General features: G+C 46.3%; 1 pseudogene; it reads right to left on the bottom strand.

Annotated features, from left to right (window-relative positions):
• Nucleotides 1-234: 234 nt before the first annotated feature.
• LOC126029931 (2-acylglycerol O-acyltransferase 3-like) lies at nucleotides 235-2616 on the bottom strand (annotated as a pseudogene).
• Nucleotides 2617-14079: the final 11463 nt, after the last annotated feature.

Here is a 14079-nt window from a genome sequence, read left to right as displayed (position 1 = left end):
AGCTCAGAAATCGTGCCTGGCAGGCTCGGGGAACCATATGAGATGTCAGGATTTGAACCACTGTTCTTCTGCATGCAAGGCAAACACCTTATCTTCATGCTCTCCTGCCCCAGAACAAGAATTCTTGGCCTTCTTGTTCTACCAGCTTTATTGGGAGAAGACAGAAGATGGGCGTTTCCCAACATTGGGGGGTCTGGATGCTGGGGAAGTGAGAGGGTGCAGTGAAGGAGCTTCCTATACTATGGTGACCTGCACAGAGGCAGGCACCCCACAGCTCGCCTTGTGCTTCTCGAACAGTTGCTGCAGCTCGTGCATGTAGAGATGGTGGTAGTGGTTCACCTAGTCCTTGGAGGGTTAGAGCATTTGTGGCACCAGGATAAGGTGGCCCACTGCGGGAGGCAAGGCCACTGGGCATGCACTGTGGGGTAAACTGCATCATACCTTCTGAGGGAGCAGATGGGACTTACCCACATTGGTGATGGGCTTGGGCAGGGGAAGCAGGCCCCAGAAATTTGGGGGAGAAGAGGCTGTGCCCTCAGAAGATGCATGGGGAAAAGCCTGCAGTCTTCTTGAAGGTGACCTGTGCCACATACTGCCAGGTGCCTACCTTGAAGCTCTTGAGACTGAAGATACCATTCTCCCCAAATGAGTACATAGGCACCAGGGAGGCCCTGCAGGAAGAGGCAGGGTACCCCCATGATGAGTCCCCCAAAAATTGTATTCCCATCGCTGGCAAATTCCAGCTGCAAAGAAGGTTCCTGAAGAAAGTGCCTGATGCTGGGTTTCCTGGAAGTCCCACGTGGCTTCTTCCTAGCTCTGCAGAGAAGATTTGGCTTTGGCTGACATCACTGTGTTGACATCACTGATCAATGTGTGACATCACTGTTTTACAGGATGGGTTCCACCCAATCAGTGTAAGGGGTTCCTAGGATGTTACTTCCCTCTGCATACCCAACCCACAAAAGCTTATGAGTCACCAACCCAGTCATATGATGGGAAGCACTCCCTGATATGGAGTGTCCTGGAGCAGCCAGTTGGAACTCTGTCTACCGGGATCTGATGTCTTATTGGGACAACAAGGGTGGGGTTGCTAGAGAGCAGCAAGCAGCCCTGAAATCTGGCTCTGTGTCTCTGCTCCCACAGTTCTCTCTGGAGGCCTAAGCTCCATTTTGCAGGTAAAAAAAACACACACAAAAAAAAAAAAAACTCTACCAGGGTTGCCTTTAAGAGGGGAAGGGCCCCAATCACTTTTTGTGTGTGTGTGTGTGTGTGTGTGTGTGTGTGTGTGTGTGGACACACTCAGCTTTTCTCAGGGGTTCCGTCTGGCTCTATGCTCAGAAATCACTCCTTGCAGGCTCAAGGAATCTATGTGATGCTCGAAATCAAACCTGGGTCAGCTGTGTGCATTGCAAATGTCCTATCCAATGTGCTATCACTCCAGCCATGGTGTTGGCCATTTTTTAATGGAGTGTCCCAAGCTGTGATTCTCAACTGGAGATGCAATCTAAGAAGCTCAGGATGCAGTGCTGGGCACACCTGGGCTCCCCCAGCAGTGCCAGAAACCCAACAGGAAGACTCAATCACCTGTGCCTGTGCTGCACTGAGACCTCTGTGCTGCCTCCTGCTGGCACCTCCCAGCATCCTCTGGTATCACGAGGCTCCCTGCCCAATGGACTTCAGTGTGTAGGGCACACACCATACCACCTATAGGGCTCTGAGGTCAGAGGGCTAGGTGGGTGCTCGTCTTACACTCGGTAGTGCCCCCTCACTCACTCACCCATGCCTCAGTGCCAGGTGCACAAAGCCTTTGTGGTTGCGCAGTGTCAGACCGTGCATCCCAGGGATGGCATCCAGTAACTCCTGGGCGCCCCCCACCATGATGACCATGGCCTGCCTTGAGGGACAACTCGACAGCAGGAAATCCAGGCTCTGGCGGCTCACGGGGCACAGGCCTGTAGGGGAGGTAGACTGTGACCCTCGACCTGGGGGCACAGGGGCGGCACTGGGGGACCCTGGCACTCACCTAGGGCCATGAGGCAATCTCGATAGACTCGCAGATTAAAGAGGTTGGCCATGGTGACTAAGGTCAAGCGCAGCCCCGGGAAGATCTCTAACAAGCCAGTGCTTGCAGTGATGAAGTTGTTGGCGGGTCCCGTGCACACGATGTCATGAGAGTGTGCACCCAGCACATAGATCTGGCCAGGGGCCAGCTAGGCTGTCTTGACCAGCTTGTTGGCAGTAGAGGGGACAGACAGCAGTAGGAAGAGGACAGTGGTCTTGAGAGCCCTATTCTCTGGAGGGGGTCAAGATGTGGGGCCAGAGCTATAGCACATTGGGGAGGGCATTTGCACGCAGGCCAACATGGGTTTGAACCCCAGTATACCATATATATATGTAAGTATATATAAAAATATAATATATATTGCTAGTGGTAATCTCAGCAGAGTCAGGAGTAAATACTGAGCATCACCCACTGGGTATGGCCCCAGCTGTCCTTCCCAATGGAGCATGAAGAGAGAGCAGATTCACCCAGAATACCTATATACACCCCCTCCCCCAGCTAAGTCTTTGTAGCAGGAGGCAATATGTCACCTTGATGGGGTAATAATCCCTCATGTAGTTCCAAATGATACATTTGCTAATTCATTTGGAGCTCTGGCGACCTGAAAACAGAGTGCAGTGTCGGGAAGAGGTAACTCAGTTTCAGAATGCAGGGGTGCAATGCTCGGCACCACTATCCCCACACCCAACAAGGGAGCAGCCTCCAACATGTTTGGGATGTGATCCCCAAACAACCAAATAAAACTTCAGAGAGATGGGGGGACTCCTTCCCCTGTCTTGGCTTATCTTGCTCGGTTGTGTCTCAGTCGATGATCAGCCAGACCCCATAGAGCACAGACAGCCACCAGAGTGGCGTGAAGAGGAGGAAGATGGTGAGGAAGGTGAAGAACGGTCCTACACAACAGAGAGGGAATTGCCGCAAACTCAGCTCTTTGGTGCCATTTTCTGACCTCTGACCTCACATTTTGCTGGGGGGCTCCATCCCCATCCCCAAGGAGTGACCCTGAGCCACTCTTACTCATGAAGAGGAAGGTAATCACATACTGGTAGGCACCCAGGATGTCCAGACACTGCTTCCAGGAGGTTTTGGGGAGAAGGAGAGGGGGCCTTGGAGTCTTCCATTTTGGCAGGCAAGCCTCACTTGGGCTGCTCAGCTGTGTGTGTGTGGGTGGGGTGGGGGTGGATAGGTTCCCTGCATGCCACCCTTCTCCTCAGTCTGATATTTGCACTGGCTCTATTAGCTGGTGCAGAATGTGGCTGGAGTGTGTAGGGCACCCAAAGATTGACATGGGGAGGAGACTCCAGTGGCTCTTGAGGCCATCCCGGTGTGAACAGGGGAGTCCCACTGAGTACATGATCAGGGTGGGCCCAGAAAGGCACCCCAGACCCTGGGTCTCCTGAAGAGGCACCGCAAGCTCTGTGGCAGCAGTGGGTACCCTACATCCCATCCGGCAGCTCGCCCTCTTCTTTCATGACATCCTGAGCCTCATACACCCCAGCAGGCCTAGGTGGGAGTAGAGGACTAGAAATATGGTCATCACAGTGCCCCAGAGTGTGCCCACTGTTATCCCTGGTTCTCAGAAGAACTAAGAATTATTGAGGCCACAGCATTATTGGGTCACAGATTATTGGAGGTCTTAGTAAACTTAGGATTCCCAGCATTTTGGGGTCCACAAGGGCTTGGAGATCCAGTGCGAGTGGGCTTGCAGTAGGGCTGAGATCACAAAATTATTGGGTCCTAGAGCTATTAGGAATTCAGCAGGGTTTGGGTTCCAGCAGCACACAGATAGGGCCCCTGACATTGGTGAAGCCGGAAGCAAAGCCTGCAGAACCCTCAGTCCTTCACAATTGCTCCAGGTTCTGCCTCCAGCACCAGGGTCTGCTGTGTCAAGGCTGTCTCCTGGCACCAGGCAGGGCCCAGACATCAAACCAGGCATGGGGCACCCTTGGGGACCCTGCCTAGGTACTCTAGGGACCTGTCACTCAGGAGAAGGTGGCAGTAGGGACTAGGGATCCCAAGGCCAGAATGTACCCTTGTCACCACCAGGTAGAGGACACAGGGGAGGGAGGCATGGGCAGAGGTGTGGACACCTCAGACCCCCAGCAGGAGGAGCAATGGAGATGGAGATCCCAGAGGCTAGGACAGGATGGTCTAGCTTGGGAAAAAGGACATGTGAAGGCTCTGCAGATGCTGAGAACGGACATTTTGGAGTGTGCGGTTCCCTGGTGCCTCTGGTCTAGACATTTTTCCAAGGTTCAGCTCTGTCTGTACCCAGCAGGTGGAGCCTGGTCCTGCACCTAGGCTGGGCACCCAGTCACCCCTCCCTCCTGTCCCTTCTTTCTGTCCTCCAGCTCAACCAGTGGGGGGCTTAGGGAAGGCAAACAGGGATTCACAAAACACTATGGCTGATCTGAAATCTGGAGCATGGATGGAGGCTGCAATCTGTGTGGGAATGCTGAGAGCCAACAGGGCCAGGGAAAACCACACTGTCTCACACTGCCCCTCTATGGCCTACACACAAAGTGCCCCCTTACCCTCTGAGGACTTGACTTACTACAGGCTTTGCTCCCTAAGGAGCAGCTGCAGCCCCTGTGGGAAGGCTTTGGGTAGCTCCTGGCTTTCAGGGGCTTGCAAAATTGGGCTTGGAAATGTGGTTCTGAAGAAATGACTAGGAGGGAGGCTGAAACCCCACCAGGGACAGCATTGAAGAGGCCCTATCTGCTGCATCACACCTGAGAGGGGTCTCTGAGATGGAACATGGATCCTTAGGAGCCCAGGAAGAACCTGTTTTCTGTACCCCAAGCTCATTATTATTACTATTTGTTTTGTTTTGTTTTGTTTTATTTTGTTTTGGGGTCACAACCAGCAGTGCTCAAGGGTTACTCCTGACTCTGAGTTCAGAAATCACTCCTATAGGCTCAGGAGACCCTAGCCTAGAGGGATGCTGGGGGTCAAAAACAGATCGCAGCATGCAAGGTAAATTTCCTTCCTGCTGAGTAATCTTTAGCATGTCAGCTGAAGTTATGTCTCAAATAATATTTATGCTACATCCCCTTTGTTTCTGAATGCTTCATGGACAGACAATGAAGGTTTTTCAAGGCTCTAATACCTGTCAGTAGAGATTATTCTCCACGCTTCCTTTCTTATGGTGCTACTTTTTCAAATGCCCTCTCTGCAAGTATAGGCAGTGAAAAGTTTCTACAATAGTAGATAGTTTTTTAAAAGACCCTTCCTCAGGTGGTTATGGCCTTTTCAAACTTGGCCTTCTTGGGTTCTCTGGTCTGTTTACACGGGAGATTTTGAGGCATTTCTCTGGTTTTTTAAATTTTGAAATGAATGGAGTCTAATTCCACATGTACCTCTTCAATGGTAGACAAGTGAGCCAGTATCATGCCAATCACTAAAATCAAAAGACCAATTTGGGTAGTTGCCACCCAGTGAGGCCAAATCAAAGGGCTTAAAGTTTTAACATCTACCCTATATCTGTAATCAATTTATTAATCTCTGTAATATCTAATTTAGATTTGCTTAAAATAGCTATTTCTTGCTGCAAGGTTTTTTATGTTTAAAGACATATTGTGTGGCCATCGGTCTAGCAAATGGTCTTTACCTTATCCCAAGGTTGAAATTGAATGAATATGAATGGAATATGAATAAGGGGTGACATAAACATATTTATATTCTGATGGAAACAAGTGAATATCTGAACTTTGAGGTTCTGTATTTCACATGATGTAGCATGTGTGACTGCACAAATATGTATGTGTTTGTGGTAACTTGTAATCGTTGATGTGTGTGAAACTATGTGTTTGGTTGTATGTGTGTATGTGAGTGCATATGCATGTTGGAAGTGTTTGAACATTGTGTGAGTGCATGATGAGTCTGAGTGTGAATGTGAGTGCGTAAGTGTGTGTGAAAGTGTGAGTGTGTGAATTCTCAGCCTCAGCACCCATGGCTGCTTCACTCCCTTTTGGAAGGCTCTTCTGGGCTCAATCTGCTGCATGCCCACTCCTCATGTCTCCTAACATGGCAGGGACAGTTGTAAAATCACCCCATGCACCGTATCTCCAAATCCAGGTGAACGAGTCTGCATCAGGGTCGCACAAGAAATAATCAGAGCATGCTGAAAGTGAAACACGTATGGATCTAACTGCCTGCCAGAACTATTGTGTTTTGTTTTGTTTTTTATTTTGGTCAGACCCGGTAGTGCTCAAGGGTAATTCCTGGCTCTACGCTCAGAAATCACTCCTGGCAGGCTCGGGGGACCATATGGGGTGCTGGGATTCGAACCACCATTCTTCTGCATGCAAAGCAAATGCCCTACCTCCATGCTATCTCTCCAGCCCAGTACTACCATTTTTTATTGAGAACAAGGACCACCGGTCAAGTTTACAAGTTTACTTACCCAAGTTTACAAGTAAGACAATCTCTGTTTGGGAATAAATACAAGTTGTAAACAAACATACAAAGAAACTAGGGATGATCTTTGTTTTGGGTAAAATAAGGTGTAATCCTACAGTAGTGATTGGAGGGGTGTCTAAAGCCCAAGCACTGCTGGGGTGACCCCTAGGACATCCACCTTTGTGAAGGAGGTGGCCCCAAGCAGGTATAGCCCAGGCCACTCTGGAAACAGACCACTTCCCCAAAGAATGACCTGACCTAGGAACCAGTTCTGGCATGAGAAGTGTCTCTAGGCATGGATGCCCAAATAAGATACATTGCTTGATTTGGGGCACATTTTTGATTAGTTTTAATTTCCTCAATAGTGATGGGGGTGTTTAGATATGCTACATCTTCTTTATTTAACCGTGGAAGGTTATATGAGTTCAAAAATTTATCCATTTCATCCAGGTTCTCATATTTAGTGGCATAGAGTTTCTCAAAGTATTCTCTGAATACCCTTTGAATCTCTGCAGTATCTGTAGTGATCTCCCCCTTTTCATTTCTAATACGCATTATCAAGTTTCTCTCTTTTGCTTTGTGAGTTTTGCCAATTGTCTATCAATCTTGTTTATTTTTTCAAACAGATGAGTGGCTAAAGAAACTGTGGTACATATACACAATGAAATACTATGCAGCCATCAGGAGAGATGAAGTCATGAAATTTTCCTATACATGGATGTACATGGAATCTATTATGCTGAGTGAAGTAAGTCAGAGGGAGAGAGAAAGATGCAGAATGGTTTCACTCATCTATGAGCTTTAAGAAAAATGAAAGACATTTTTTTTAATTATGAGAACAAAGGTACAAAGAAAGAGGACAAGGTAAAGTTACAGTGGAAGGACAATCACCCATAACATAATTCTCAGAAGTCCCCTTGCTGATATCTTAACTTTGAAAGAACATCAAGATAAATAAGACAGAATCCATGTACAATTACTTTGTCCCTCAAGTCCCCAGATTGTAACACATTATAATATTTCTTAACAGTACACAAAGCAATCTAAAGCCATAAAACTTACGTAACTCCTTAAACATTACAGGCATAGTATTTTCTTACATTTCCATATACATGCATATTAGCTTACGTTAACCTCAAATTTTAAGTGAGTTCTTTTTAAAGATTAGAGTCAAAGGAGCACAGTAAAAATGGTGTTAGAGTGGCAATTGTTGTTTGTATAGGCCCACCAAAATATGAGAAACATGGAAAGAAATAACCTTGGCCTAAGTACAAAGAGACCCGACCCCTGAAGTTTCCTGGCATAAGACCAAGTCTAGGCTTCAGGCAAGCTAGATCGTCCAATCCAATACATTGTCTGTAGTGCCAACACACTTTTATTTTTCACACAGTCTCTGTTGTTGGTATCATGTTTCTGTATTAAAGATCCTGGAATCTGCATATCTTACATTGAAGTCAGGATGTGGAGCATCCTCTCCTTTCACCTCACAATCAAAGGGCAATGCAGGGAGCCCTGTCCTGTAAGCAGGTCGTTGTCGTTGTTAAGTCTTCTCAGTGTTAAGGGAAGTCTCTTTTGAGCAGGTCAAAGTCTGAGCAGTGTAGGTCTTCCGTGGTAGAGGATTGCTTCCAGGTGATGTTATAGACCAGCCTGGATGTTTCGTGGATGGCTTCCCTGGTTCAGGGGAGAATGGATTATGCCCTTTCTTCTGAGGTCTGTGCCAGGTCGTTATGTCAATGTTCAGGGTGTAAGGTCCCTCTGCACTACAAGATTTGTGTGTTCCAATCTCTATTAAATAGGATCTTATTTGTATGTATAGTATTTTCCCATTTTAATGTGCCTATGCAAATAAGAAGCAATGCCACGTGGTGTTATTGGCGCATATGGGGGCCATAAGAACAATTCCAATGATTCCCATGACATGGTTCAATCATAAGCATTAAACTGGGGGACTCTTCCACCAAAATTCCTTGTTAAACAGCTCAAAAAGAGAAGATAAAAAGTGGTTAGAATCATCACTGTATAAGACAAAATTTAGTAAGAATTATAGCTGTCCAAAAAAAACCACAAAATATTCTAAAGAAATACGTGTCCATTTTATGTATCTTGAAACAATTTGGGGTTGTCACACACAATGCACATCTTTGGACTGTGATTAGGATTGTACACTACTGAAGTTAAAAAGAGTAATGTAGGTTAGTGATGTTTGAGAGGGGGTTAGAGAGTTAAGGAGTAAAAAAGAGCTTTGTATGGGTGTGGAAAAGGGCAGAATACAAAATAAACATTCTGTATATGCAAAACATAACATAAGAATAAGGAATATTCTGAATACATGAAGTACATGAAGTACGCGGGGCTCATGCCCCCGCGCGGTTCTGTAGTTTTTGGATGCCTAGGGAGGAATTTCTCCCCCCCTCCCCCCAGGGCCCGATTAACCAGGCGTGGCCTTGAAGACCCACCAGGTTTGGGGGGACCTTGGTCCCCTGGACTAGGTGGTCAGCCCAGGGGGCCTGTGGCTAGCTGTCCTGCCCAGAGCCCCCAACATACCAGGCAAAGACCCAGAAATCCTGGCATGCGGAGTGTTCTGAGCCCAGCTGTGCCTCTGTAGTTTTTGGATGCCTAGGGAGGAATTTCTCCCCCCCTCCCCCCAGGGCCCGATTAACCAGGCGTGGCCTTGAAGACCCACCAGGTTTGGGGGGACCTTGGTCCCCTGGACTAGGTGGTCAGCCCAGGGGGCCTGTGGCTAGCTGTCCTGCCCAGAGCCCCCAACATACCAGGCAAAGACCCAGAAATCCTGGCATGCGGAGTGTTCTGAGCCCAGCTGTGCCTCTGTAGTTTTTGGATGCCTAGGGAGGAATTTCTCCCCCCCTCCCCCCAGGGCCCGATTAACCAGGCGTGGCCTTGAAGACCCACCAGGTTTGGGGGGACCTTGGTCCCCTGGACTAGGTGGTCAGCCCAGGGGGCCTGTGGCTAACTGTCCTGCCCAGAGCCCCCAACATACCAGGCAAAGACCTAGAAATCCTGGCATGCGGAGTGCTCTGAGCCCAGCTGTGCCTCTGTAGTTTTTGGATGCCTAGGGAGGAATTTCTCCCCCCCTCCCCCCAGGGCCCAATTAACCAGGCATGGCCTTGAAGACCCACCAGGTTTGGGGGGACCTTGGACCCCTGGACTAGGTGGTCAGCCCAGGGGGCCTGTGGCTAGCTGTCCTGCCCAGAGCCCCCAACATACCAGGCAAAGACCCAGAAATCCTGGCATGCGGAGTGTTCTGAGCCCAGCTGTGCCTCTGTAGTTTTTGGATGCCTAGGGAGGAATTTCTCCCCCCCTCCCCCCAGGGCCCAATTAACCAGGCGTGGCCTTGAAGACCCACCAGGTTTGGGGGGACCTTGAACCCCTGGACTAGGTGGTCAGCCCAGGGGGCCTGTGGCTAGCTGTCCTGCCCAGAGCCCCCAACATACCAGGCAAAGACCTAGAAATCCTGGCATGCGGAGTGCTCTGAGCCCAGCTGTGCCTCTGTAGTTTTTGGATGCCTAGGGAGGAATTTCTCCCCCCCTCCCCCCAGGGCCCAATTAACCAGGCGTGGCCTTGAAGACCCACCAGGTTTGGGGGGACCTTGAACCCCTGGACTAGGTGGTCAGCCCAGGGGGCCTGTGGCTAGCTGTCCTGCCCAGAGCCCCCAACATACCAGGCAAAGACCTAGAAATCCTGGCATGCGGAGTGCTCTGAGCCCAGCTGTGCCTCTGTAGTTTTTGGATGCCTAGGGAGGAATTTCTCCCCCCCTCCCCCCAGGGCCCAATTAACCAGGCGTGGCCTTGAAGACCCACCAGGTTTGGGGGGACCTTGGACCCCTGAACTAGGTGGTCAGCCCAGGGGGCCTGTGGCTAGCTGTCCTGCCCAGAGCCCCCAACATACCAGCAAAGACACCCAGAAATCCTGGCATGTGGAGTGCTCTCGAAAGACATTTTTAACAGTATCTCAGAGACAAGAGAGATGAGGGCTGGTAGGGGCAGCTCATGACATGAAGCTCATCACATAGAGTGATGAGTGCAGTTGGAGAGATGACTACACTAAAAACTATCATAACAATGTGAATGAATGAGGGAAGTAGAAAGCTTGTCTTGAGTACAGGTATGGGGGCGTGGGGAGGAGGGAGATCTGGGAAATTGGTGGTGAGAATGTTGCACTGGTGAAGGGGGGTGTTCTTTACATGACTGTAATCATACAACTATAATCATGTTTGTAATCACGGTGTTTTTATTTAAATAAAGATAATTATAAAAATTTATTTTATAGGAATAATAAAATAAAAAGTAAATATTATTTGAAAAAATCACATCTATTAATTATTCTAATGATTCTATCCTAACTTTTATTTGTTTTGCCTGTTATGGTATTATATGATATATATGTAATATGTGTTATATAAGATTATAAGTATAATTTGAACTATACTAAATGTATTGACAAAGAATTATAGATACATGAACAATTGTGATGAATCTGTATGGAGATATTTTACTGCATTTTAAATGAGTGAAAAAACTTTGATCTACACTTTTTGATGTAATGATGTAATGAGATATGATGGAAGATGTGTATTTTAAAATATAAACATGTGCTTTTTATTTAAAAAAAAAAAGAATTCTCTACACAAAAAAAGATACATTGCTTGAACTAACTCCCTCTAAAGCCAGAGCTTCTGCTTTTTAGTTTCTTCTTTTTCTTCCTTCCTTCCTTCCTCTTCCTTCCTTCCTTCCTTCCTTCCTTCCTTCCTTCCCTTCCTTCCTCTCTTTTTCTTCTTTCTTTCTTTCTTTTCTTTTTTTTCTTTCTCTTTCTTTCTTTCTTTCTCTTTCTTTCTTTCTTCTTTCTTTCTTTCTTTCTTTCTTCCTTTTCTTTCTTCTTTCTTTCTTTCTTTCTTTCTTTCTTTTCCTTTTCTTTCTTTTTCTTTCTTTCTTTCTTTCTCTTCCTTCCTTCCTTTTTCTTTCTTTCTTTTTTCTCTTCTTTCTTTTCTTCCTCTTTCTTCTCTTTCTTTCTTTTCTTTCTATTCTTTTCTTTCTTTCTTCTTCTTTCTTCTTTTCTCTTTTCTTTCTTTTTCTTTCTTTCTTTCTTTCTTTCTTTCTTTCTTTCTTTCTTTCTTCTTTCCTTCCTTCCTTTCTTTCTCTTCCTTCCTTCCTTTCTCTTCCTTCCTTCCTTCCTTCCTTCCTTCCTTCCTTCCTTCCTTCCTTCCTTCCTTCTTTCTTTCTTTCTTTCTTTCTTTCTTTCTTTCTTTCTTTCTTTCTTTCTTTCTTTCTTTCTTTCTTTCTTTCTTTCTTCTTTCTTTCTTTCTTCATTTCTTTCTCTCTCTTTCTATCTTTCTCCCTTTCTTTCTCTCTCTTTCTCTCTTTCTCTCTCTCTCTATCTTTCTATCTTTCTCTCTCTTTCTTTCTCTCTCTCTTTCTCTCTCTCTTTCTATCTTTCTCCCTTTCCTTCTCTCTCTTTCTCTCTCTCTTTCTTTCTTTCTCTCTTTGTTTCTTGCTTTCTTAATTTCCTTTTTTCTTTTTCTTATTTTTGTATTTTTGGGGGGTCTTTTGGGGGGGTTGGGCCACACTCAGTAACACTCCTGGCTATATGCTCAGAAATCACTCCTGGCTTGGATGACCATATGAGACACTGGGGGATCAAACTGCTGTCCATCCTAGGCTAGCCCAGGCAAGGTGAACCACTTACTGCTTGCACCACCGCTCAGGCTTTCTTTTATTCTTTCTTTCATCTTTCTCTTTCTTTCTTTCACTCTTTTGTGTATCAAAGATTGGTTAAATGCTTTACATTTCTCCAGGACCACTGTTCAGAATAACCAGTTAGGCACATTTTTAGGTTAGGATTAGGTACTCTTCGAGCACTAGTATCAACTCATGTTTGTGGCCTAACAATATGGTCCAAAGACCAAAACCAACCCACATCATTTTCATGCCCTCTGCAGATATCAAGAACAATTTATTTCCTTCACTGTTATGCAGGTGCCAGGAAAGGAGCATCTGTAGAGCTGGGCACTGAACCCAGAATATTAGTAGATATGTAAACCGTGTGCTCTTCACTTCAAATATATCCCTGGTCCTAAATTGTTGTTACTTTAAAGGTTTTAAATCTATTAATTAAAAAAATATGCTTGGAGACACATCCTGTGGTGCTCAGGGTTTACTACTGCTCTGTGCTCAGGGATCACTCCTGGGGAACATATGGGTGCCAGGAATCAAACTTGGGTAGTACGTACATGGCAAGACAGTGTGACTGTGTGAGTGTAAGAATGTGTATATATGTTTGATAACTTGTGATCATCGATGTGTGTGAAACTATGTATGTGGTTGTATGTGTATGTGAGTGCACATGCATGTTTGAAGATTGTGTGAGTGCATGACGAGTATGTGTGTGATTGTGTGTACATGAGTGTTACACCCCACTCAGGAAGGGCACACACATCAGAAGTGTTGCACTCCTGAAGAAGAATTATTTGCCAAAAAGGCCCGCTTAGAGCCGTCAAATCAGTTGACCCTTTGCGTGGATTGTTTGGCGATAATTCTAAATGTGGCTGTAACTATCTCTCTCTCTTTATTTTTGACCATTATTAGAAATCAGGCCTCTATATTTCATTCTAACAAAGAAGCACAGTACAAATCCCGACAAAAGTCTCCCACTGACAAGTTCTCTGTGATCTCTGCTACCTTGGCGCCAAGATCATGTTTTTTCCCAAAACTTAGCTCATGAGTAAAGCAATTTTCAGTTTTCCCCCAAGACTCTAAAACATTTCTCTCTCTTCCCACTTCCCTGAAAATTATCTGGTTTCTCCTGCTTACCCAAAACAAAGCTAACCCACAACAAAACTTCTTTTCACCTTCAGTATCGGTTCTTTAATATGCAGATTTTAGCCATGGCTTTTCATTCTGTTTCCCTGACCATCTCCCACTTTCTTTGATCTCCAAAATTACACCCCATATTCCAGAGCTCAACCCTTAAGTTACCCAGCTCAAAAAATAAATTTGTCTTCATCTTTCTAGACGCAAGTCCCCATGCATTCTGTGTGGTCTCATTTATTTCATATTTCATAATTCGTATTTCATATTCGCCTCTTCGTGCTCCCGCTTGACTCTCAGTGGGAAAATGAACTTACTAAGGTTATGCTTAGGGACTTCTTATCTCATTAGGATAAAGGGTCCGCAGCACATGAGTATGATTGTGTGACTGTATGAGTGTGTGTGTGTGTGTGAGAGAGAGAGAGAGAGAAAGAGAGAGAGAGAGAGAGAGAAAGAGAGAGAGAGAGAGAGAGAGAGAGAGAGAGAGAATTCTCAGTCTCAGCACCTAGGGCTGTCTCATTCCCTTCTGGAAGGCCCTTCTGGGCTCAATCTACTGCATGCACACTACCCGTGTCTCCAACATGACAGGAGCAGTTATGATGAGAGTAATACCTGGGGTAACCCCTAGAAAATCCACCTTTATGAGGGACTTGACCCCAACAGGATGTAGCCCTGGCCACACTGGAAACAACACCCCAGCCCCAACAAAAGAGAACCTGACACAATATCTAGCTCTGGCATCAGAAGTGTCTCTAGGCATGGATGCCCAAATGAGCTAGCTACATTGCCTGGGCT

Source organism: Suncus etruscus, chromosome 15 (genome assembly GCF_024139225.1).
Source record: "Suncus etruscus isolate mSunEtr1 chromosome 15, mSunEtr1.pri.cur, whole genome shotgun sequence".
In the NCBI taxonomy this organism is placed as follows: Eukaryota; Metazoa; Chordata; class Mammalia; order Eulipotyphla; family Soricidae; genus Suncus; species Suncus etruscus.
This window is presented reverse-complemented; position numbering and strand designations above follow the sequence as displayed.